Source organism: Schistocerca gregaria, chromosome 9 (assembly GCF_023897955.1).
Source record: "Schistocerca gregaria isolate iqSchGreg1 chromosome 9, iqSchGreg1.2, whole genome shotgun sequence".
NCBI classification, from domain to species: Eukaryota; Metazoa; Arthropoda; class Insecta; order Orthoptera; family Acrididae; genus Schistocerca; species Schistocerca gregaria.
The window spans coordinates 106,207,775-106,235,316 of record NC_064928.1 but is presented as its reverse complement, the minus strand read 5'-3'; positions in this window follow the sequence as shown (position 1 = coordinate 106,235,316).

Below are 27,542 nucleotides of genomic sequence, written 5' to 3'. Positions count from 1 at the left end.
ATAAGCTGTTCGGCAGTGTCTGAGGGACACAGGTGTCCTTGCATCTCGAAAGACTGGCAGTTGAAGGCCCCGCATACTCTGTACGCCTGACACAGAGGAGCATGTGCTACGTTTGGTAGAAACGAGAAACCCCAGGGACGAGTGTGCGACTATTAGCAGATACTATCGTATCTGGGGGGGGGGGGGGGTTTCATGAACATCTACACCGCATTCTAACCCTAAGGCCAAAGGATCATTATGGCAGATGATAATGGCTGCCGGAGATCCACTGTCCACATTCAACATTATATCATTGCCAAAGTTGACAAGACATGGTGTATGGGCAGATGTAAGACCTTAAGCAATTCAGGAATGAGGGCATCAGCAACTTTTCTCAATCAAGACGTACGGATATGAGTACTTAGCTATATATTACACCAAAGATTAACTGGGATGCGTTATCTGGACTTTATCATTGTCAAAAGAGAGTAGTTTTGTCTGGGATTTTTACATCTTTTATAAATTGTATTAACTGTGACATGTTCCTTATACTACTTTCACCTGTTATTTTATAATTTTTATTAGTAATTTCAACATGTGTCATGCAGTTTTGTAAGTGGGAGCTTTTTTGAAGTTTACAATGGGTTTCACTGTGATATTTGGTTTATGGATTTTTGGTTGGCATCAGAGGATTGTTCTGTATTACTTTACCTTTTTCTCTGTCACCCAGTGTGTAGTCCATATTTTTTAACAATTTTTTTTTACTTTGGCCTGAAGTCTGTTTGCCTATGCCTATGTTGCTGGAGGCTGTGGCATTGTAGCAACGAATATAAATATGGTTCGTGCATGATGTTGCACCCAGCTCAGGTTCGTCACTATTGCTCGGGGGGAGGGGGCAGAATTTGCCTGCTCATTCCTTCCCCAGACCTCAGTCCCATAGACTTGCCTACGCCACGCCAGTCAACGATGTGTGCACACTTCAGAGTTGCGTCTTCAATGCGGCACCTACAACAACAACCGCCATTACTACAAAGGGTGCGTCATTCCAAACAGAGCACGGCAGAGGGCTGCATTTTCATCAACGGTCGCCAACCTGAATACCTCCTTTAAACACGTGTTTATTGCAGTATGTTTGCATTTCCGGACCCGTGTGTATGGGACTTATCTCAGGAAGTATGCATTACCGGATCCACGTTTATTTGTTTTATTTTTCTTGTTTCGATTAGTACTGCCACCTCCCAAAGTATTCGGCCCATTTTTAACACCTTGTATTTTCTTAAAAAAGAAAATATTGTGATCTCAGATCATGAGAAATCTAGAAAGCATCGCTAGTGTACCTTGCACTTTTCTCACGTAATTTAGTGCGATGCTTGGATTAAAGGCAACAGTCAGATCCTGTATTCCAAGATTCCCGGACTGTGGTTGACACGGTACCCCAATGCAGACTGTTAACAGAGATGGGAGCGTATTGAACAGGTTCCCAGATATGTGACCCGAAGAATTCTTAAGTATTACAAGCTACTGTGACATCTTCGACGGCAATTGTTTATTAGAGACCAAGGTATTGTCCCTGGGAAGCGTGATAGGTGCACACTTGTTCTCCATATACATAAATGATTAGGGTGAACAGCAATCTGCAACTGTTTGCTGATGACGCTGTGTTGTACGGGTAGTATAATACTTCAATGACTGTAGGAGTGTGCAGGATGGCTTGGAAATAATTTCTAATTGGTGTCATGTATGACAGCTGGATATACAGAGTGTTACAAAAAGGTACGGCCAAACTTTCAGGAAACATTCCTCACACATAAAGATAGAAAATATGTTATGTGGACACGTGTCCGGAAACGCTTACTTTCCATGTTAGAGCTCATTTTATTACTTCTCGTCAAATCACATTAATCATGGAATGGAAACCCACAGAAACAGAACGTACCAGCGTGACTTCAAACACTTTGTTACAGGAAATGTTCAAAATGTCCTCCGTTAGCGAGGATACATGCATCCACCCTCCGTCGCATGGAATCCCTGATGCGCTGATGCAGCTCTGGAGAATGGCGTATTGTATCACAGCCGTCCAAAACACGAGCACGAAGGGTCTCTACATTTGGTACCGGGATTGCGTAGACAAGAGCCTTCAAATGCCCCCAGGAACGAAAGTCAAGAGGGTTGAGGTCAGGAGAGCGTGGAGGCCATGGAATTGGTCCGCTTCTACCAATCCATCGGTCACCGAATCTGTTTTTGAGAAGCGTACGAACACTTCGACTTAATTGTGCAGGAACTCCATCGTGCATGAACCACATGTTGTGTCGTACTTGTAAAGGCACATGCTCTAGCACCACAGGTAGAGTATGCCGTATGAAATCATGATAACGTGCTCCATTGAGCGTAGGTCGAAGAACATGGGGCCCAATCAAGACATCAGGAACAATGCCTGCCCAAACGTTCACAGAAAATCTGTGTAGACGACGTGATGGCACAATTGCGGGCGGATTCTCTTCAGCCCACGAATGTTGATTGTGAAAATTTCCAATTTGATCACGTTGACTCAAGCCTCACCCGGAAAGAGAACATTTGCACTGAAATGAGGATTGACACATTGTTGGATGAACCATTCGCAGAAGTGTACCCGTGGTGGCCAATCAGCTGCTGATAGTGCCTGCACACGCTGTACGTGGGACGGAAACAACTGGTTCTCCCGTAGCACTCTCCATACAGTGACGTGGTCAACGTTACCTTGTGCAGCAGCAACTTCTCTGACGCTGATATTAAGTTTATCGTCAACTGCACGAAGAATTGCCTCGTCCATTGCAGGTGTCCTCTTCGTTGTAGGTCTTTCCCAGTCGCGAGTCATAGGCTGGAATGTTGCGTGCTCCCTAAGACGCCGATCAATTGCTTCGAACGTCTTCCTGTCGGGACACCTTCGTTCTGGAAATCTGTCACGATACAAACGCACCGCGCAACGGCTATTGCCCCGTGCTAATCCATTCACCAAATAGGCATGTGCCAACCCCGCATTTGTAAACATTGCACTGACTGCAAAACCACGTTCGTGATGAACACTAACCTGTTGATGCTACGTACTGATGTGCTTGATGCTAGTACTGTAGAGCAATGAGTCGCATGTCAACACAAGCACCGAAGTCAACATTACTTTCCTTCAATTGGGCCAACTGGCGGTGAATCGAGGAAGTACAGTACACACTGACGAAACTAAAATGAGCTCTAACATGGAAACTAAGCGTTTCCGGACACATGTCCACCTAACATCTTTTCTTTATTTGTGTGTGAGGAATGTTTCCTGAAAGTTTGGCCGTACCTTTTTGTAACACCCTATATATATATATATATATATATATATATATATATATATATATATATATATATATATATATATATATATATATATAGGGTGTTACAAAAGACCTTTGGAGAAAAGAGAACCACTTGTATGAATAACAAGAGCTCAGATGGAAACCCAGTCCTTAAAAAAAGAAGGGAAAGCAGAAAGGTGGAAGGAGTATATCGAGGGTCTATACAAGGGTGATGTACTTGACGACAATATTATAGAATTGGAAGAGAATGGAGATGAAGATGAAATGGGAGATACGATACTGCGTGAACAGTTTGACAGAGCACTGAAAGACCTGAGCCCAAACAAGGCCCCGGGAGTAGACAACATTCCATTAGAACTACTGACGTCCTTGGGAGAGCCAGTCCTGACAAAACTCTACCATCTGGTGAGCAAGATGTATGAGACAGGCGAAATACCCTCAGACTTCAAGAAGAATATAATAATTCCAATCCCAAAGAAAGCAGGTATTAACAGATGTGAAAATTACCGAACTATCAGTTTAATAAGTCACAGCTGCAAAATACTAATGCGAATTCTTTACAGACGAATGGAGAAACTGGTAGAGGCCGACCCCGGGGAAGATCAGTTTGGATTCCGTAGAAATATTGGAACACGTGAGGCAATACTGACCTTACGACTTATCTTAGGATATAGATTAAGGAAAGGCAAACCTACGTTTCCAGCATTTGTAGACTTAGAGAAAGCTTTTGACAATGCTGACTGGAATACTCTCTTTCAAATTCTGAAGGTGGCAGCGTAAAATGCAGGAAGCGAAAACCTATTTACAATTTGTACAGAAACCAGATGGCAATTATAAGAGTCGAGGGGCATGAAAGGGAAGCAGTGGTTGGGAAGGGAGTGAGAAAGGGTTGTAGCCTCTCACCGATGTTATTCAATCTGTATATTGATGTACAGTAAAGGAAACAAAAGAAAAGTTAGGAGTAGGTATTAAAATCCATGGAGAAGAAATAATAACATTGAGGTTCGCCGATGACATTGTAATTCTGTCAGATACAGCAAAGAACTTGGAAGAGCAGTTGAACGGAATGGACAGTGCCATGAAAGGATAGTATAAGATGAACATCAACAAAACCAAAGCAAGGACAATGGAATGTAGTCGAATTAAGTCGGGTGATGCTGAGGGAATTACATTAGGAAATGTGACACTTAAAGTAGTAAAGGAGTTTTGCTATTTGGGGAGCAAAATAACTGATGATGGTTGAAGTAGAGAGGACATAAAATGTAGACTGGCAATGGAAAGGAAAGCGTTTCTGAAGAAGTTTGTTAACATCGAGTATAGATTTAAGTGCCAAGAAATCGTTTCTGAAAGTATTTGTATGGAGTGTAGACATGTATGGAAGTGAAACATGGACAGTAAATAGTTTGGACACGAAGAGAATAGAAGCTTTCGAAATGTGGTGCTACAGAAGACTGCTGAAGATTAGGTGGGTAGATCACATAACTAATGAGGAGGTATTGAATAGAATTGGGGAGAAGAGGAGTTTGTGGCACAACTTGACGAGAAGAAGAGACCGATTGGTAGGACATGTTCTGAGGCATCAAGGGATCACAAATTTAGCATTGGAGGGCTGCGTGAAGGGTAAGAATCATAGAGATGAATACAGTAAGCAGATTCAGAAGAAAGTAGGTTGCAGTAGGTAGTGGGAGATGAATAAACTTGCTCAGGATAGGGTAGCATGGAGAGCTGCATCAAACCAGTCTCAGGACTGAAGACCACAACAACAGCAACAACTTGCTCTTTGTCTGACGTGCAAATCTATAACTTACAAGTATCTTTCAGGTTTTACCAGTTTTCTTCCAGCATACACTTTCAAGAGCACAGTTAACAACTCGAGTTTTGTCCATCGCCTTGCCTAACTCCTGTCGTAGCCTCAAATGGGTCTGAGGTTTTAGGTAATTTTCACAGAAATAAAGTCTAGACTTACAAATGATGGTGCGGAGTTGTAGAAACGCAGACAGAAATAATACAAAAATAAAAATGTTCTGTTCTTGCTGATGTTGTAATATTTAAGAAGATTATTTAGTGTACATAAAAGACGGTCCAACACGTGAGGGTAACTATGTGCAACCTGATCGGCAGTAACCGATGAGAGAATCTGCTTAATGTCAGAGTGACATTACATTGGCTCTGCATTCCGTTGCCCTTCGCGAGTGATACGAGAATTACAGGTTTTCCGCCCGGATGGAAGGGGAACGGTTTAAAGCCAAGGTCGATACGTAGATAACTACACTGCAATTTGCACGAAACGTTTCAAAGCTCGCCGAACAAGATACAGAAAGCTCGTTTTCCAGTTCGCTCACTGTCGATGTTGCAATACGACAAGCGCTACGCTGTAGATTTGCATATTCCGTTCACTTTATAGTACTCAGTGTCGCGAGCAGAGGGAGGACTAAAATCGACATAAGTATGTATGCGTATATGCATTAAAATTAAGCCGCGCTCGAAAGCGCTTGCCTGCCGGTTGGCACTCGACTCTTAAGTAAGCCTGTTCGATTCCTGTTGTGGACAATTTTGTACTGCCAGTAGGATTGGTGGGGGTAAAAATAAGCATTTTTCGTTTTACTAAATATTGAAAGAAGATTTGCAACATAATTATATCAGTTACACCTAGTTTGAAATCTTTGGAAGATTATGTAAAAGTTTCACTGACAATTACTATTAGAAGAGTAATAAAAATTTTCCTAAAAATAATCTTGTATACTGTAGCCCCATGCTGGGGAGAAAGAGTACCTGAACCGGGGCGAGAATGCGGTGGGTGTACTGAAGAAAACAAAAAAGTGTTACCAACAGATACAAGGAAAAACAAATTAAGAACCGTAAACTGGGCTTACTTTGACCCAATTTTTGCCTGCCCTTTTGTAAATGGAAAGACAAGTTTGATGGTGAGAGAAAAATACAGAGACACTTTCCTATCATTAATGATGTGTTGTGTTGCAGTTCTTCTTTTTATGTCCGTGATTCCTATGAAAATAGGACGAGGATTTCCACCGTATGCAAGACACCTTTTCTGCTTTGTTTTACTCAGACATGTTTCAGCACTTTTTGTGCTACCTTCAGTGGGTTATTTTTTATTTTCTTACTGTAAAATTGTTGTTACATATTAATATTTAGCGAAAATTTTGGTTCATAATATTTACATTTGTGAATGAATAATTGTTTTAAGATATTATACATCGTTTGTTAATAGTTCAGAGTTGAGATATGTATTATCGACCTCATGCACTGTGTGCTGTTTATAACATTGTGTCTATAGTTATAGTTTAACTGACAAAAGAGTGGATTTGTGCATTAGTTTACATTAGTGATGCACACATACCTTTGACAATTAATTACAACTAGAACTTTAGACATAATGTTATAAACAACACACATTGCATCAAGTCGATAATACAAATCTCAATTGTGAACTATGAACAAACGATGTATCATATGTTACAAACATAGAAGGTGTCTGGCATACGTCGGAATTCCTCGTTCTATTTCCTAGCATTCTCAAAGATTTGTGTCACCATTAAAAAAAGATATTAATCAAAACACGTCACATGTGTAGCTGTGATACCATTAAAAAGAATTGAGGGCTACTTTGACCAACTCCGACATTTCTCAATAAAAAGGGGTAATGTAGTGTTGGGACAAATTAAACTCAATGAGTGTCTCAAGAGTAGACATACAGGAGTGTGGGGAACAAATGAAACAGTAAATTTTCAAACACCGAACTTTACTCAGAAAATGCAGCAATAAATATGCAAGTGTACAATGAGCAATTAACTAATTCATTTTCAAGTTTCATGTTACACTAATGTAGCTCTAAATGCAATATATCATATGGTAAGGGCAGTGTGCAGCATAGCTATGCCCCTTATTACACAAATAACTGAAGCTCTGGCTCCTGAAAATAACAACGATTTGTTAGTGGCAATGGGCTGTTAATTCTTATTAAATCCTCCCGAGGACAAAATAGTATATCTTTTTGTTCTCGTCATTTATAGTACTCACCATTGTCACAATTTTGGGACATTCTTCTTTGTCGTGTTAAACTGTTGTGTTTTGCACGGCTGCAGAATTATGTATCGACATTTTCTGTTGTTGAGATATGCCTCTACGTCCTTACATTTGTCCTCTAGCCATACTTGCTTAGCCATTTTGTACTTCCTGTCCATCTCATTTTTGAGACGTTTGTATTCCTTTTTGCCTGCTTCATATACTGCATTTTTATATTTTCTCCTTTCATCCATTGAATTCAATATATCTTCTGTTACCCAAGGATTTCTACTAGCTCTCGTTCTTTTACCTACTTGCTCCTCTGCTGCCTTCACTATTTCATTTGGTTCCTTGGTTCACAGGACGCATTTTATATCGGATCATCAGAGAAAGACAGCTGAGGTAGCCCATCTCGAGGTCACCTTTCCTCAGAGTTTTAACAGTTTTATTTAAGAATGAAATTCGCCAAACAGCCGTGCATGTGATATATTATTTTATTTCTTTTTCACTACCACTTTCGGCAGCACCTTATGCCGTCTTGAGGCCCCATACGCACATCTGAAAAAGCATGGATATTGTTTTTCTGGATGTCGTGAATTCGTAGGGCAAGTACTTCCTTCGAAGCAACTGATGTCAAGTCTTCGAAGTAAGCACTTGAGTTACGAATTCAAGACATCCAGAAACGTATGGCCTCAGTATGCCAAAATCGATTTTTTTTAAAGGTGCATATGGGGTCTGAGGATGGGACAACGAATTGACGAAACTGGTAACGAAAATAAAATAAAATAATATCACAATTGCACGGGTGTTTGGCGAACTTCATTGTTAAATATTTGAATAGCTGCTGTGTCTTGGACAACAAAGATTTCGTCGGAGTGGTCATAGTGAAAGACAGACGTGCGTTACGCTGTCGACCGACTGTGCATCGGGCGAATGATGACAATACCGAGGCAATACCAAAGTGTACGGCCATCGTGCCCTATGCAGGGAGCATTGCGGTCCTCTTAGGTTCCGTAAAAGTTATCTCGGTTAGCCGTAAGGCGGGTGTCTAGTGTATTCCTTGCAGTTGTGTTGTTCACATTATCAGGACTCTGCAGGATCGATGTACTGAGGATAAGCGTCACACACGCTTACCACACCGGAGAAAATCCGCCAATGCAGAACATTGCCTTGACTCCAATCATCCTACGGCATATAACAACACTGAGATTCTGGCATATACTTCCAGCTACTGGGACAGTGTTATCAAAGACGAAGTTCAATTATTAAATTATTAAGTTGGTTTGGGTTGTTTGGGAGAAGACCAAACAGCGAGGTCATCGGTCTCATCGGATTAGGGAAGGATGTGTACCTACTTAGCTAAATCGCAGAAAACCTAAATCAGGATGCCCGGACGCGGGATTGAACCGTCGTCCTCCCGAATGCGAGTCCAGTATGCTAACCACTGCGCCACTTTGCTCGGTTAAATTAGAAAGTAATCTTGTAAATGGACAGGTGCTTTTCTCTTATTTTATTCATGGAATCCTGTTCTCACATTTGTCAAAAACAGAGGGACAGAGATAATGCTAGCTCGCCCGCTGATTATTAATTTCACTGCCGGTAAATTGTCCCTTTCGTTATCTTCGGCTTCTGACGGCGCTGGCGTTTATAGTGTGTATCTGTCTACTGATACGTAATCAGCATGGTGTCAGAAAACACCGTTCTTGTGCAACGCAGCTAGCTCTTTATTCGCACGAAGTAATGGCCGCTGTCGACAGGGGATCTCAAGTTGATTCCGTATTTCTAGATTTCCAGAAAGCTTGTGACACCGTTCCTCACAAGCGACTTCTAATCAAGCTGCGGGCCTATGGTGTATCGTCTCAGTTGTGCCACTGGATTCATGATTTCCTGTCAGGAAGGTCGCAGTTCGTAGTAATAGACGGCAAATCATCGAGTAAAACTGAAGTGATATCAGGTGTTCCCCAGGGAAGCGTCCTGGGACCTCTGCTGTTCCTGATCTATATAAATGACCTGGGTGACAATCTGAGCAGTTCTCTTAGGTTGTTCGCAGATGATGCTGTAACTCGCCGTCTAGTAAGGTCATCCGAAGACCAGTATCAGTTGCAAAGCGATTTAGAAAATATTGCTGTACGGTGTGGCAGGTGGCAGTTGACGCTAAATAACGAAAAGTGTGAGGCGATCCACATGAGTTCCAAAAGAAATCCGTTGGAATTCGATTACTCGATAAATAGTTCAATTCTCAAGGTTGTCAATTCAACTAAGTACCTGGGTGTTAAAATTACGAACAACTTCAGTTGGAAAGACCACACAGATAATATTGTGGGGAAGGTGACCCAAAGGTTGTGTTTCATTCGCAGGATACTTAGAAAATGCAACAAGTCCTCTAAAGAGACAGCTTACACTACACTCGTTCGTCCTCTGTTAGAATATTGCTGCGCGGTGTGTAATCCTTACTAGGTGGGATTGACGGAGGACATCGAAAGGGTGCTAAAATGGGCAGCTCGTTTTGTATTATCACGTAATAGGGGAGAGTGTGTGGGAGATATGATACGCGAATTGGGATGGAAGTCATTAAACCAAAGACGGTTTCGTCACGGCGAGATCTGTTTACGAAATTTCAGTCACCACCTTTCTCTTCCGAATGCGAAAATATTTTGTTCAGCCCAACCTACATAGGCAGGAATGATCATCGAAATTAAATAAGAGAAATCAGAGCTCGAACAGAAAGGTTTAGGTGTTCGTTTTTACCGCGCGCTGTTCGGTAGTGCAATGGTAGAGAGATAGTATGATTGTGGTTCGATGAACCCTCTGCCAAGCACTTAAATGTGAATTGCAGAGTAGTCATGTAGATGTAGATGTAGATGTAGGTGTGTGTGTGTGTGTGTGTGTGTGTGTGTGTGTGTGTGTGTGTGTGTGTGTGTGAGTGTGTTATCTTTCGAATATTTCACTGCGAACCGAGGTTTTTAAATTCGCTCGGACAGTGCTTAGTTGCCGCAGTTACGCCTTGAAAATGACATGGTGTGCTGCTGTCGAACTATCGTCGGTTGTCGACGACATCACCCAGCTGCACTCCCATATGTTATTTAAACACACTTGACATGTAATGAGAGCTGGGAAGAATACACACTTTACATTTCATAAGATGTCGGAAGAAAGCAACAGCAGACCACATCTTCTGGGACCTTGCCGCATCTGCTTCCGTGCGCACATTTCCGAGGTATTGGACCGCTTTGTCTTTGATATATTAAAACTGGCAGAAGAACGCACTGACAGAAGGTACACCTTCATTTAGTCACATATTGATCACATCTCAAACTGGTGCAAAAGTTCGCAAATTGCTTTAAATTTTCAGAAACGTAAAATTCAGCATTTCGCAAATCAAAAAGACCTATGACTACAGTATCGATGACTCACATTTGACATCAGAAAACTCGTGGAAGTCCCTCGATGGAAGGCTTTTATATGGACTTGAAATGGAATTGTCACGTAGACTCAGTCGCAGGTAAACCATGTGATAGACTTCAGCTCATTAGCAGGTTACTGGGAAAATCAATCTACAGTGGAGATTGCTTACAAAACACGCGCCCAGTATCTTAGAACACGGGTTAAGTGTATGGGACATGTACCAAAGAGGTCTGTGTCGGGATATTGAACATGTGCCAAAGAGGACCGCATCAATGTTTGGCTCGCGATAGGAGGTCAAGGAGATGGTGGAAAAGTCTAATTTGGGCGACAGAATGAATTTTTCACCCTGCATCGAAGTGTGCGCTGATGTGAAACTTGCCGAGACTTGAAATCTTTGTCTTGCATGGGCAAGTCCTCCATAGACTGAGCTACGCAAGCATAACCCACAAACCTTCCTCTCAGATTTACTTGTGCCAGTACCTCATCTCCTACCTTCCAAATTTCACAAAAGTTGTGCTGCGAAACCTGCAGGACTAGCACACCTGAAAGAGGGGATATTGCAGAGACATGGCTGTCACGACGAATTGTGAGTAGTACTTGAGTAGCTCAGTTGGTGGAGCACTTCCCGCGAAAGGCAAAGGTCCCGGGTTTGAATCTCCCAGGAAGATTTAGTTTGGAAGACCCTTGAAGATAGGGGCCAACTACCCTGCGAAAGCCGACATATTAACTTTAAGAACCGGTATTAATTAAGGAACCTAGAAATATGCTACAAGACCCTATTTACTTCTCCCGTAGGTACCGCGAAGTCAGTATTAGACTATTTTTTGTTTCTTTCCCATGCTGCATTTGGGCTAATAGGGCTTGCCCTCTAATAAGTTTTGTTCAGGCCGTAAGCTCCATTCAGTGCACTTAGCCGGCATCTGGGACGTCCCCTTAGAAAAATTTGTGAATTACTGTGCTGGTAAACCCCTTACGTTATTTGATTTTCAAACAGCTGAGCAAAACTGAACGTACTCAGACATTTCGCTCTTTACCTATTCTGATCAATGCTAAACTGACACACAATATTTTTAGCGCAATGCAATCTGACTTTAAAAATCTCTACAAAAGAATGGCCCTGACTAACAATAACCTATACCTTTCATGACTCACTTACCTCACAAAAATCTTCGTTACTCGAACTACTGCAATACAGCGAGCGCCAAAACAGCCAGCTAAATAAAGGACTCCAACTACTGAAGGCACTAACTACTGATAGGCATAGTCAGCAAATTAAAATAGTGTTCAAAACTCATAACATATATGTTGTGTTGGCAGAAGAGCCAACACCGTGTTACTAGAGGAGGCCGAAATGCACGCGTTTTAGCTCACGCAGGCTGGCGTGGGAAGGGAAGAACTATACTGACGTGAGGTCTGGAACATGACAAGGAATTAGAATTCAGAAAGCAGACGTAATTAGTATGATACTTAACTTTAATCCATTAATGATGAACGTCGCTCTTGACGGTACATGATTCACAGTATTACCTGTTCACAATACAGTTGTACGAACTGAATATGGCGCCTTGCTAGGTCGTAGCAAATGACGTAGCAGAAGGCTATGTTAAACTGTCGTCTCTACAGTTGAGAGCGTGTGTAGACAGTGAACCATCGCTAGCAAAGTCGGCTGTACAACTGGGGTGAGTGCTAGGGAGTCTCTCTAGACCTGCCGTGTGCCGGCGCTCGGTCTGAAATCACTGATAGTGGCGACACGCGGGTCCGACGTATACTAACGGACCGCGGCCGATTTAAAGGCTACCACCTAGCAAGTGTGGTGTCTAGCGGTGATACCACCATTTATATATAAGTTCATGACATCCAGCCTTACAAATTTACTCTCTCTGATGGACACACGGTCAGATCATCCGCTCTCAAAACTCCGCCATCTCTCTCCCCACATCCACCACTACTGGCGGCTCACCTATAACTGCGCAACGCTACGCGCTGTTCACATCCAACTGCCTAACACTACAATAGCGAATGTTCCAACAATGCCAACCAGCCACAGACTGCACACAGCACAGCCAGTGATTTTCATATAGGCGCTACGTGGCGTTACCAGCATAAAAACCTAAACAGCCTACTTACACATCTTCCAAGTCCACCGCACAGCTCTTAAGCTACGCCGTGGAGACACCCTTTCGTCCGGATAGTAGCTCGTGGAATTGGTACTTTCCACGAGCTCCTCCGTCCCCTTACTTTCTACAAATTGCAACTGTATTAAAGTTATAGTACTAAAATAGAATTTGACTAATTATAGCGCACACAGTCACGTTTAAGCTCCATACTCGAATTGAAACGGAGCAACGCTATTTCGTTGTACTATGAAAGTACCCTCTACATCGCACTTGGCATGCCTTAGAGAATACAGATGCAAATACAAATCCAAATGCAGATGTAATATTCCGGAAACATGAACAAGAATGTGAGAAATATACACTAAATATCTGTCATTCACGCACTTTCAAAACTAATGAAAGAATGCTAAAAAGAAACTCTTTGTGAAGTTGAATGCTTAGTTACCAGTTCGTAATATCGATACTAAAAGAAGGGTTCTTTGTTAAATACACTCTAATTTAAAAAAAAAGATTCACCACGAGGGAATTATCCGATTGAGACGGAAATCGATAGATGTGAAGCCAGGCGAAATGCTTTCATAAAAGAAGACGAAGGAAATACTCCAGAATTAAAAAGAATACAGAACAGCTGCCGACATTAGTAACGTAGAAGTAAATACCTTCGGAATAGTAAGCAACTTAAATCACTTAACAAAAGAAAGTCTTCTGGTCCAGACTGTATACCAATTAGGTTTATTAGGTTCCTTTCGGAGTATGCAAATGCTTTAGCTCCATATATATCTATCATATATAACCGTTCACTCGACGAAAGATCTGCAGTGAAAGACTGGAAAATTGCACAGGTCACAACAATATTCAAGAAAGGTAGTAGGAAGAATCCACTAACTTACTGGCCCATATCGTTAACGTCGATATGCTGCAGGGTTTTGTAACAAATATAGTGTTCAAACGTTATGAACTACCTCGAAGAAAAAGGTTTATTGACACACTGTCAACATGGGTTTAGAACGCATCGTTCATGTGCAACACAACTAGCTCTTTATTAACACGAAGTGTTGAGTGCTATTGACTAGCGATTTCAGATCGATTCCGTATTTCTGGATTTCCGAAAAGCTTTTCACAATGTACCACACAAGCGACTTGGAGAGAAATTGCGTGCTTACGGAATATGGTCTCAGTTATGTGACTGGATTTGTGATTTTCTGTCAGAGAGGTCACAGTTCATATTAATGGACGGAAAGTCATCGAGTAAAACAGAAGTGATTTCTGGTTTTCCCCAAGGCAGTGTTGTAGGCCATTTGCTTTTCCTTATCTAAATAAACGATATGGGAGACAATCTGAGCAGCCGTATAGGTTGTTTGAGGTTGGCGGTGTCGTTTATCGACTAACATAGTCATCAGAAGATAAAAACAAACTGCAAAACGATGTATAAAAGATATCTGAATGATGTGAAAAGTGGCAGTTAACCCTAAATAACGAAAAGTGTGAGGTCATCCACATGAGTGCTAAAAGGAATTCGTTAAACTTCAGTTTCACGATAAATGAGCCTAATCTAAAAGCCGTAAATTCTACTAAATACATAGGTATTACAATCACGAACAATTTGAATTGGAAGGAGCATATAGAAAATGTTGTGGGGGAGGCTAACCAAAGACTGTGTTTTGTTGACAGGATACTTCGAGAATGTAACAGATGTACTAAGGAGACTGACTACACTACGCATGTGCGCCCTCTTTTAGAATACAGGTACTGTTACGCTGCGTGGAATCCTTACCGGATAGGACTGACAGAATACGTCGAAAAAGTTCAAAGAAGGGCAGCACATTTTGTATTATCGCGAAATATGGCAGGGAGTGTCACAGAAATGATACAGGATTTGGGCTGGACATCATTAAAAGTAAGGCGTTTTTCGTTGCGGCGGAATCTTGTCACGAAATTCCAATCACCAACTTTCTCCTCCGAATGCGAAAATATTTTGTTGACACCGACATACACAGGGAGAGACGACCACCACGACAAAATAAGGGAAATCAGAGCTCGTACGGAAAGATATAGGTGTTCGTTCTTTCCGCGCAGTATACGAAATTGGAATAATACAGAATTGTGAAGGTGGCTCGATGAACCCTTTGCCGGGCACTTAAATGTGATTTGTAGAGTATCCATGTAGAGGTATATGGAGCAACAGAACAAATTATCATAATTGCAGAAAAATTTGATGATTTACTCAAGATAAATACGGTAGTTTCACCAATTGAACAAATCAATAAGAGGTTGACCCACCTCTGCTCCTTACGCAAGCAGATTTTCGGCCTAGCATTGATTGACAGAGTTTTTGGATGTCTTTCTGATTGATATCCTGCCAAAATCTGTCCAACGGAACAGTAGATCATCAACATCCTGAATTGGTTGGAGGGCCCTGCCTACACCTCTCCAAATGTTCTCAATTGGGGAGCGATCTGGAGACCATGCTGGCCAAGGCATGGTTTGAAAAGGACGAAGGCAATCAGTATAAATTCTCGCCACAGTCCGGAGCATTTCTAGCCACGTCAAGGCTGCTCATCGGGGCTCAGTCCGAAGGGGAACTCATCACTGAAAACAATTCTACTCTAGTCAGTGAGATTCCAGGCCGAAGACGTGATTATAGACGCTGCGTTGGATACCAACCCGACTGTCGTCCGTCATACGCCCCAACAACCAGGGACGATGGTCTTTTCATAGTCGGGACCCTTTGGTTCTCATCAAATGCTCTCTTACAGCACAACGGTACGCCGACGATATTCTACGCCCCATTTTGTTGCCCTTCATAGGAAGCCATCCTAGGCTCACATTTCAGCAAGATAATGCCAGGCTGCAGACTGCGAGAGATTCTAATGCTTGTCTGCATGCTTCTCAAACCATGCCTTGTCCAGCAAGGTCGCCAGATCTCGCCTCGATTGAGAACATTTGGAGCATCATGGGCACAGCCCTCCAACCGGCTCGAGATTTTGATGATCCAACACGTCAATTGGACAAAATTTGCCATGATATCTTTCAGGCGGACATCCTACAAGTCGGTCAGTTTATGCTAAGCTGACGAAGTGCTTGCCTAAGGGCCTGATATGGACCAACGCGTTATTTATTTGCTTAATTTGTGAAGCTGTAATCATTTATTTATTTTCACATGTACATCAAATTTACCGTTTTTAGTAGCATTCCGATAATTCCTCCATGTGACGACTGTTTCTTTTTTCTTATAGACTCATGTAAGTAGACTGTTTAGGATTTTATGTTGGTAACGCCACTTAGCGCTCTGTATGAAAATCACTAGCTGTGGTGTGTGCAGTCTGTGGCTGGGTGGCATTGTTGTAATAGTCGCTATAGTAGTGTTGGGCAGTTAGATGCGAACAGCGCGTAGAGTTGCGCATTTGGAGGTGAGCTGCCAGCGCTGGTCGATGTGGGGAGTGAGATGGCGGAGTTTTGATCTGGACGTGTGTCCATCATTTGTAAGACTATATATATAGGCTTTTGAACACTATTAGGGTAAATACATTGTTTGTTCTCTATCATTTGCTAACTAAGCCTACCAGTAGCTAGTGCCTTCAGTAGTTAGAATCTTTTATTTAGCTGACAGTATTGGCGCTCGCTGTATTGTAGTAGTTCGAGTAACGAAGTTTTTTGTGAGGTAAGTGATTCATGAATTGTCAGTAAGGGCCATTCTTTTGTAGGGATTATTGAAAGATGGCGTTGCGCTAAAAATATTGTATCAGTTTAGTGTTGATCAGAATAAGTAAAGAGATAAATGTCTGAGTACGTTCAGTTCTGCTCAGCTGTTTGAAAATCAAATAAAGTAAAAGGTGTATCATCACAGTAATTCATTAATTTTTCTAAGTGTACGTTTCACAATGTACATTTTCAGGTTCATTTTTCGAATTTTTTACTTACTTGCTTTCGCATCCATTCCTCGTGTAAAAAAAAAAAAAAAAATGGATGGTTGAAATGGCTCTACGCTCTAACGGACTTAACATCTGAGGTCATCAGTCCCCTAGAACTCAGAACTACTTAAACCTAACTAACCTAAGGGCATGACACATATCAATGCCCGAGGCAGGATTCGAACCTGCGTCCGTAGCAGCAGCGCGGTTGCGGACTGAAGGGTCGAGAACCGCTCGTCCACAGCGGCCGACTCTCGTGTCAAGTTTAGATTCTTCAAGTGCTTTCTTACATCTAACGAGACAGGTTAGCGTGTCAGTAGCTTAAGAGGCAGTCAAATGAAAAAGAGTCAGGTGAAAAAAAGTAAGGAAACTATTTATTATTTCAAACGCAGCCGGAATATCTGTTATTAGATTTATCTCACTGTGTGACAAGGGCGTCAGTGGCTTCATGTAAAAACGTTTCCTGTTACCTGTGGAACCGTAATTGCACCAAGGGATGCACGTCTTAGTGTGAAGCAAATTGATTGTCACCAATGGCTTGCTTCATGGCTCGAAAGATATGGAAATCACATTGGGACAAATGGAGACTGTTTGGAGGATGTGTATCGGCTTGCCAGCGATCTTCCGCGGTGTAGTCCAAACTACATCATTCTGATGTAGGATGATGTTGTCAAGGTTGTTTCGAGTACGATGGAGAAGTTTCTCTGGTTAACTTTTATACCCCCTCTAAATAGCCCCAATCTGTCCCCAAGCGATTTCCATATTTTTGGTGTCATGAGAAGTTTCTCTGGTTAGCTCTTACACAACCTCCAAATAGCCCCAATCCCTCCCGAAGCGATTTCCATATTTTTGGTGTCATGAGAAGTTTCTCTGGTTAGCTCTTACACACCCTCCAAATAGCCCCAATCTCTCCCCAAGCGATTTCCATATTTTTGGTGTCATGAACAAAGACATTCGTAGCCGTCAATTTGCTTCGGACGAAGAGGTGGACGCTAGGGTGCAATCTTGTTCCGTGGGCAACAGAAAACATTTTTGCTTGGATGCAATGACCGTCTTGTCTCTCACTGAGATAAATATATCATCAGTTATGGCGAATACTTTTGAAATAATAACCAGTTTACTAACTTTTATCACCGAGCGTGGTGGCGCAGTGATTAGCACACTGGACTCGCATTCGGGAGGAAGACGGTTCAATCCCGTCTCCAGCCATCCTGATTTAGGTTTTCCGTGATTTCCCTAAATCGTTTCAGGCAAATGCCGGGATGGTTCCTTTGAAAGGGCACGGACGATTTCCTTCCCAATCCTTCCCTAACCCGAGCTTGCGCTCCGTCTCTAATGACCTCGTTGTCGACGGGACGTTAAACACTAACCACCACCACCACCACCACTAACTTTTATCCATCTGTCTCGCTTTCATTTGCCTGTCTGTCATACAATATATTATATGACTACGGCACCATAATAACAACAACAGAATAATAATGTGGTCTAGGGATGGCACGATTCTTCGCACAAGGAATTATCAACTTGCATTCCACAATATTCACCACATTTTCTAAGAAGAAGAGGATCCGACTAATTCCTCTATAATCTTTTTTCAGGGTTCACCTGTTACCTCTTTAGCAGCTATAGCTATTAGAATTGTCGACCAACGCGTATTTGAAATATGTCAACGAGAACGGTATGATGAGGCTTGTCTTGATAGCTAGTCGCTTCGGTTGAATTTTGTAGCGAAGGCCAGTGTATCCAGCTCCAACAATGATATTATTGAGAAAATTTAGTCAATGGAAGCATTTCAGATCTGATAGCTTCTCTTTTACACTTTGAATTAATTAGCAATGGAGTATACTCAGTTAATGATTGGAGACAGTTAACTTTAGCAGTACTGAGGATGATATCTTCTGTTGACCTGGTGGTAGCTCTTAATTACATTCGCTATCACGACAGACATCAGAAACTTCATGTAGTAGTTTCCGACCCCAAAAAACATAACCCATCTGAAACCTATTTTACTTTTCTCTAAAGGACTGTTAAGGAATCAATAAACGAAAGGTTTCTATTTATGAAAAATAAACTTTTATTAAAAAAGATAATGTGATCTTACGAACAGCTCTTACATTAACATTGGCCTCTTAAATAGAATTTTCGGAAATTACTTAAAAAATAAAGATCACGTACTTCAAAAATGTTCAGATATGTCTTGAGAGCAAATAATCATCAGTTAAGTAAACTACAAAGAAGAAGATAAAAATGAGTTTCAAGAAAAAAGTGACAATGTGTACATGAACGAATCAGCTAAACCACGAAAAGTATCCTTCCTAAATGTTATAATTTCTTTTCATTCATCACAGTTAAAACGTACATTTTTGTCCTCAAAAATAGCCAGATTGTCTCCGTATTTCTAGCTTTTCTTCATAAACATCCTCTGTTTCATCTCAGTTTCATGATCGGATGCTTTTGTTTCATTGTTTCTAAAGATTCATTGTTCCAACTTAGCTTCATTCTGCCTGAAATAATTTAAAAAAGTTTACGTTGATAAATAAAAAATGCAACGTTGATGACTTCGTGTGGTAGATTTCGACACCAACAGGTCACTGCTTAGCATGCGCCTACAGAATGGAAAAGCACAGCTGGTACTAAGATTTCTTGGAAGCAACGTTGCAATAGAACGGAATATTAAACAAAAGAGCGACCTGTGGAGTAATAAATTACCCCACGAATGTAGCTAAAGGGTATGGGTTTTTATCAGTTGCTTGGAGAAGAAAACGCACGCTACCTTCTTGCCGGTTTGTTCAATTCAATAATAATCTCTCCGTGGACTTTTTACGCAGATTATAAATCCCATATTCATCATAATAGCAGCGAAATCAAACTTTCTGCTGTGTAATACGAATAACTAACAACTGTCGAAAGCCGATAGCCGCGGTGGTCTACCGGTTCTAGGCGCTCAGTCCGGAGCCGCGCGACTGCTACGGTCGCAGGTTCGAATCCTGCCTCATGTGTGTGATGTCCTTAGGTTAGTTAGGTTTAAGTAGTTCTAAGTTCTAGGGGACCGATGACCTTAGCTGTTAAGTCCCATAGTGCTCAGAGCCATTTGAACCATTGAAAGCCGATAATCAAGTAATACCGAGTTGTTACGAACACGCTAACTCCGTTCCTCCATCATATTTCGTTACGTGCGTGTCGACTTGCCCAAACGTTCACATGTCTGATAGGCTTCCAGCAAGCTATAGTGATAGCAAATTATAAAGTATGGCATACATTTTTTGTATTTGAACAGATAGAAACGTAAGCGTTGTTTAAAAACATAATTTGTGTTCATCTGTTCAATTATTCTTTTTATTCAAATTCATTTTTAATCAAATGTAATGTATCTGGACGAATATTCTTCTCAGAGCTATTTCATTTACGTTTTCTGAACATATTAAAATTATACTCAAACTTTAAAGAAGAAACGAGCCTTAAAATAACAGAAAGTTAATCACAAAGAGTGATCTCCCGTGCCAAAACCAAAATAAGCCTAGGTTCACAAAAACCGTACTGGAATCTTCGCTTTAGGAATCATGCATTGACAACTTCATTACCGGTCAAGAGCGTCAGCCAAAGATCGTTATAAAGTCTTCATTCAGCCCAGTGATTTAAGTAGTTGGTGATTCAGCAGGAAGAACAAGACTAGGCAGTAAAACATTTCATTGTACACAGAAATACTCGCAGTACAAAATTTATCATTACCAAACGAGTTTGTGTGTGCGCGCCTTAAGTAACACAGGTGAAATCTTATAAACAGGCTGTAAATTTTAAGTTGACAAACCAGAATAACTCGAAAATAAGCTTCACACGAAAAAGAGTGTAGAATCCTATGTTGATTATTTTCGAGGGGGGCATCTGCTGGTGCTAAAATTAGCACGCCACCCAAGCCCCGTGGGGGTGGGGTGTGAGACAACTTTAAAATTTCAAATGGGAACCCCCATCTTTTATTGCAGAATCATATTCTACATACGAATCTACGTACATTTTGTCTTAAAAATTTGTTTTGATTCTTGGTAGTTTGCGCTGTAATTCAAGGAAATCCATGTTCTCAGTTTTGCGTGAAAATGGTTACGTATAAATAAAAAATACTTATTTACTTCGTAAAACTAAAACTCTCCCTCTCTCCCCATAGGTTGGGGTTTGAGAGAGAGGAATTAGTGTTTTACAAATGTTGATAAAAATATTAAATTTATCCGCAAAGTCGGATCAGTTTTATTTGTTTCGTGGTCATAATCCACACAACTTTTAATTATTTACTTTAACTTAATTATTTATTTTATTTATCCGTAACCATTTTCCACTCAGAAATGACAACATGGATTTCTTGAATTACAGCGCAAACTACCAAGAATCAAAACAAATTTTTAAGACAAAATGTACGTAGTTTTTTAATGTATAATCTGGTTCTGCAATAAAAAATGGGGGTTCCCATTTGAAATTTTAAAGTTGTCTCCCACACACCTCCCCCCACCCCACACACCCCCAGAGGGCTTGGTTGGCGGGCTAATTTTAGCACCAGCAGATGACACTCTCGAAAATAATAACTTTGGATTCTATACTTTTTTCGTTGAAGCTTATTTTTCGAGTTATTCTGGTTTGTCAAGTTAAAATTTACACCTTGTGTACAAATACGCCAGTTGTGAACCAAGAAATTCAGGAACTTCGAGCATGCTGGAGTAACTTCGGTCAGCAACTTCTGCTAATCAGTAGATCGAAAAACTAGTCCAGGTCCGATTTTTTTTTTACTTTTACTTTTATTTTTTAAATATTTGCAAATTAAACTGGTTTTTCGTTCTGTCAAGAAATTCAGATTTAATTTAGCAGTCACTGGCTCTGAAAAGAGGTAGATCGCTGTAACTCCATTTGTGGTTATCTGAAACATGAAATTAACATATCACACTGATTCCTTAGTTCATAGTACGGATTTTCAGAAAAAAACGTTTGGTCAAATTATAGATATTTCAAAGCAACTGCCACTTTTGTATCCTTTCTTGGCTGAAAAAAATACGAAATAACAACTTTAAACAATCGGCTACTATGAGCTAAAGAGAATTCAGTTTGTTTTAAGGCAGACTAAAAATCATTACAATTAGATGAAAATTGTAGCTTGAGCGACGACAACCATGTCGAAAAACATGGTTTTGAGAAAAACACATTCAAAGTCTGACAAGTATTTAATATTTGAAAAAGATTGACAAGCTTGAAATTTACTGGATATCACCGATGCCTCGTCCATAATAACTAATGCTACGGCTAGTGGATGGCCGTTTTCTGCTCCTTTGACCAGATAAGCCCTAATTTTCGTCCTCAAAGCTCTTTTAATCGCTGAGTGCATCACCGCTGGCGTCTCTATCGTCACAGAATCGGTGCATTTCATCGCCGATTTTGATTTGTAGGGCGTTTGACACGTGCATTAATGCAGTATGGCCTGCACTGAGTAGACATACGGTCAAATTTGAAACAATGTTGACAATTTCACTTCGGCTGGATGTTATTTTTGGCGCGTACCTCCAAACGAGACTACTGAAACTTTCAGTACAACCGCCCAAACAGCGCTGCAGCAAATCAAGTTTACTCAAATAGGGCTGATTAACGACTTGTGGCAATAGCGTTTCCAATTCACGCTTTGCTTTAGCTTCAAACGCTCACTTTTTGGAACAGTTCTTCACTGTATCTACACTACTGGCCATTAAAATTGCTACACCAATAAGAAATGCAGATGATACACGGGTGTTCATTGGCCAAATATATTATACTAGGACTGACATGTGATTACATTTTCACGCAATTTAGGTGCATAGATCCTAAGAAATCAGTACGCAGAACAACCACCTCTGGCCGTAATAACAATCTTGACACGCCTGGGCATTGAGTCAAAGAGAGCTTGGATGGCGTGTACAGATACAGCTGCCCATGCAGCGTCAACACGATACCACAACTCATCAAGAGTAGTCACTGGCGTATTGTGACGAGCCAGTTACTCGGCCACCATTGACCAGACGTTTTCAGTTGGTGAGAGATCTGGAGAAGGTGCTGGGCAGGGCAGCAGTCGAACATTTTCTGTATGCAGAAAGGCCCGTACAGGGCCTGCAACATGCGGTCGTGCATTATCCTGCTGAAATTCAGGGTTTCGCTGGGATCGAATGAAGGGTAGACCCACGGACCGTAACACATCTGAAATGTAACGTCCACTGTTCAAAGTGCCGCCAGTGGGAACAAGAGACGACCGAGACGTGTAACCAATTGCACCCCTTACCATCACGCCGGGTGATACGCCAGTATGGCGATGACGAATACACGCCTCCAATGTGCATCCACCTCGATGTCGCCGAACACGGATGCGACCATCATGATGCTGTAAACAGAACCTGGATTCATTCGAAAAAATGAGGTTTTGCCATTCGTGCACCCAGGTTCGTCGTTGAGTAGACCATCGCAGGCGCTCCTGTCTGTGATGCAGCGTCAAGGGTAACCGCAGCCATGGTCTCTGAGCTGATAGTCCGTCCTGCTGCAAACGTCGTCGAACTGTTCGTGCAGATGGTTGTTCTCTTGCAAATGTCCCCATCTGTTAACTCAGGGATCGAGACGTGGCTGCACGATCCTTTACAGCCATGTGCATAAGATGCCTGTCATCTCGACTGCTAGTGATAGGAGGCTGTTGGGATCCAACACGGCGTTCCGTATTACCCTCCTGAACCCACCGATTCCATATTCTGCTAACAGACAGTGGATCTCGACCAACGCGAGCACCAATGTCGCGATACGGTAAACCGCAATCGCGATAGGCTGCAATCCGATCTTTATCGAAGTCGGAAACGTGATGGTACGCATTTCTCCTCCTTACACGAGACATCACAACAACGTTTCACCTGGCAACGCCAGTCAACTGCTGTTTGTGTATGAGAAATCGATTGGAAACTTTCCTCATGTCAGCATGTTGTAGGTGTCGCCACCGGCGCCAACCTTGTGTGAATGCTCTGAAAAGCTAATCATTTGCATATCGCAGCATCTTCTACCTGTCGGCTAAATTTCGCGTCTGTAGCACCTCTTCTTCTTGGTGTAGCAATTTTAATGGCCAGTAGTGTACATTCGAATTCCATAATAAAGAAGATTTCTAGTTTTTTCCACTGTTACCATGTCGTTTCCCCTTAAGCGGCATAACCGTGTGTTTCCACTGTCACCCATGCTGAAAAACTACTTGGCTTACTGTTGCTTTTCCAGTAGCCACTTTGCTGATTTTATATCCACTTCATAAAAGGTTGTTGTGGAATGGCGAATGAAATAACCTGTAGCATGTTCACAACCGCTAGTCCACACAACGTTTGTAAAGCAAGTTTTTTCGGAACAAACTTATTTTCAATAGTACGAAATCACTGGCGATGAAAGACAATGGTATATATACGCCCAAACCTGTTTTTACGCTACGCAAAACAGCGCCACGCAATCATCTGGCGAGTTAAGTCGTGCGTGCAGTCAACGTGTCCCCACAGCGAAACGTGTTGCGTGGGGCTGCCTCGCTTTGCAGCGAGCCAGACACCTGTGGTTTTCGGGCGCGAAACAAAGTGTCTCGCATAGTGTAGCCTAAACGTCGCTCCGTTTAGCACGTGAGGTTGGGAAACAGGAGGGAAGCGTTCGCGTCGTCAAATGTTTCAACAGTTATTCCCTTCCGTGGTACCCAAAAGAAGAAGCACAACACGGTCTTGAGGAATAGACGTTTATGTGGAAGAAACTGAGCGTCACTCTTCAGCAGCCAGTTTCAGTTTTGAAATTGTATACAACTACTGTCAACACGTGTGTGAATCACCTGGTGTGAGGAATCGCTGTGTTACAGCCAGCGTTTCCCAACTTGTTGCTGCATCGTTCAGCTTCGTACTGTACCACTCCCCTGTCAAAAATTCCAATAAAATGTTGTTTTATATTGTGTTTCGCTTCTACGAAAATATGAAGCTTGTCACAAATTGAGTGGCTGCAGTAGATGGAACAGTATTAAAAATTTTCTTTATCTAGTATGTACAGTTGTTGATGATAATGGTTACCGGACTCTGCTAGGACTAATATTCAATTCCTACGTTTTGTGGTTCAAATGGTTCAAATGGCTCTGAGCACTATGGGACTTAACAGCTGTGGTCATCAGTCCCCTAGAACTCAGAACTACTTAAACCTAACTAACCTAAGGGCATCACACACATCCATGCCCGAGGCAGGTTTCGAACCTGCGACCGTAGCAGTCGCGCGGTTCCGGACTGAGCGCCTAGAATCGCTAGACCACCGAGGCTGCCTACGTTTTGTGTCTGGTGGTTATGGAATTCTTGGAAACAACACACACACAGAATTTGCGAGCTTATTCTCTTTTTAACACGTTTAATGTTTCTACTTGATACATTGTGAACTGCATTCCAGTGACATGGCAGAAGCAGCCATTGAACTAAAATTCTAACAACTAAAGGCATTGTATTATTGTCAACACAACTTTAATTAAATTACAGTCATGAAAAATAATTGAACTGCTACTGGAGCATGCCATTGGTTGCTTATCCGCCCTTGGTAGCTGAGTGGTCAGCGCGACGGAATGTCACACCTAACGGCCCGAGTTCGATTCCCGGCTGGGTGGGGGATTCTTTCCGCTCAGGGATTGGTGTTGTGTTGTCGTTGTCATCATCATTTCATCCCCATCGACACGCAAGACGCCGAAGTGGAGTCAAATCGAAAGACCTGCACCAGGCGAACGATGTACCGAATGGGAGGCCCTAGTCACACGGCATTTCCATTTATAGGCTACTTAAGAAAATGCACCAGGTGATCAAAAAGTCAGTATAAATTTGAAAACGAATAAATCACGGAATAATGGAGATAGAGAGGTACAAATTAACACACATGCTTGTAATCACATGGGGTTTTATAGAAACAAAAAAATTCAAAAGTTCAAAAATTGTCCGATACATCTGGTCAGAGTAGCAATAATTACCATACCAAAGTAAGACAAAGCAAAGATGACGCTCTTTACAGGAAATGCTCAATATGACCACCATCATTCCTCAGCAATAAGTGTAGTCGAGGAATAATGTTGTGAATAGCACTGTAAAGCACGTCCGGAGCTATGGTGAGGCATTGGCGTCGGATGTTGACTTCAGCATCCCTAGAGATGTCGGTCGTTCACGATACACTTGCGACTTCAGGCAACCCCAAAGCCAATAATCGCACGGACTGAGGTCTGGGGACCTGGGAGGCCAAGCATGACGAAAGTGGCGGCTGAGCACGCGATCATCACCAAACGACGCGCGGAAGAGATCTTTCACGCCTCAAGCAATATGGGACGGAGCGCCATCCTGCATAAACATCGTACCTTCCAGCAGGTGTTTATCAGCCAGGCTGGGGATGATGCCATTCTGTAACATATCGGCGTACCTCTCACCCGTCACGGTAGCAGTTACAAAACCAGAATCACGCATTTCCTCGAAGTAAAAAGGCCCAGTGACGGTAGATGTGGTAAATCCAACCCATACCGTGACTTTCTCGTCGTGCAATGGAGTTTTCACGACAGTTCTAGGATTTTCGGTTGCCCAAATTCTGCAGTTGTGGGCGTTGGCTGATCCTCGGAGCGTGAATTGTGCTTCGTCGGTCCACAACACGTTACTCAACCAGTCGTCATCTTCCGCCATCTTTTGAAACGCCCACACCGCAGATGCCCCCCGCTTCAGTAAACCGCCAGGTAACAGTTCATGATGCCGATGGATTTTGTACAGATAGCATTGGAGGGTACGCCTAAGTGCCAACCAAACAGTAGTGTATGGAATGCCGGTGCGACTGCACGAGCGCTGACTTCCCAATGCATAGACGAACCCGCTACAGTCTCCATTTCTTAATGAACTGTCTCAGCAGCATTACGCCTTGTGCTCGGTCGGCCACTATGGGGTCTATCGTCTAAACAACGCGTGGCTTCGAACGTCGAAATCATTCTCGCCACAGCTGCATTTGTTAACGGACCTTTACCCGTTCGAATCCCCTTCCTATAGTGATAGGATCGTAACGCTGAACTAGCACATTCCCCATTCTGATAAAACACGTTCACTAAAAGCGCAACTTCAGGTAACGTCAACATGCTGTGATTGCTGGCGCATCTGATTCTCTCTCTCATTACAGCTCCTTATATACACGATTGTCATGCGCAGTCACTGACGTTTTGCTGTCCAGTGCCATCTGTCGGAAATTTTGTGAACTTTTTTTGTTCTAATAAAACCCCATGTCATTCCAAGCATGTGTGTCAATTTTTACCTCTCTATCTACATTATTCCTTGATTTATTCAGTTTTCAAATTTATACTGACTTTTTGATCACCCGGCACATGCTGAGATTATACTCAGAAATAAGAATAAACAGCACTATAGCTTCAGCTTAAAAATTCTGTGATATGACGTAGCAATCAAATTATTACTGAGATGGCTGCACGCTGGGCGCCAGAATGCAGAAACCTCAAAATCTCATCTCTAGCACGAAGTAACATGCAGATTATTCATGATATCGCCCCACCCTGAGAGCCAATAATTAAGTGACATAAGTAACTAAGTGAAATCAAAGAGAGTGAAGTACAAATGGAACAGATTAATTGGAATATTAAATTATGAAGTTTTTGCTTCTTTTACAGTACCTTTTACACACAAAAATTACAAACCTCAGGCCAGATTTGACTTAGCAGTTATTAAGGGGAAAGAGGGGAGGAATGAATTATCTCACTATTCTTCGTC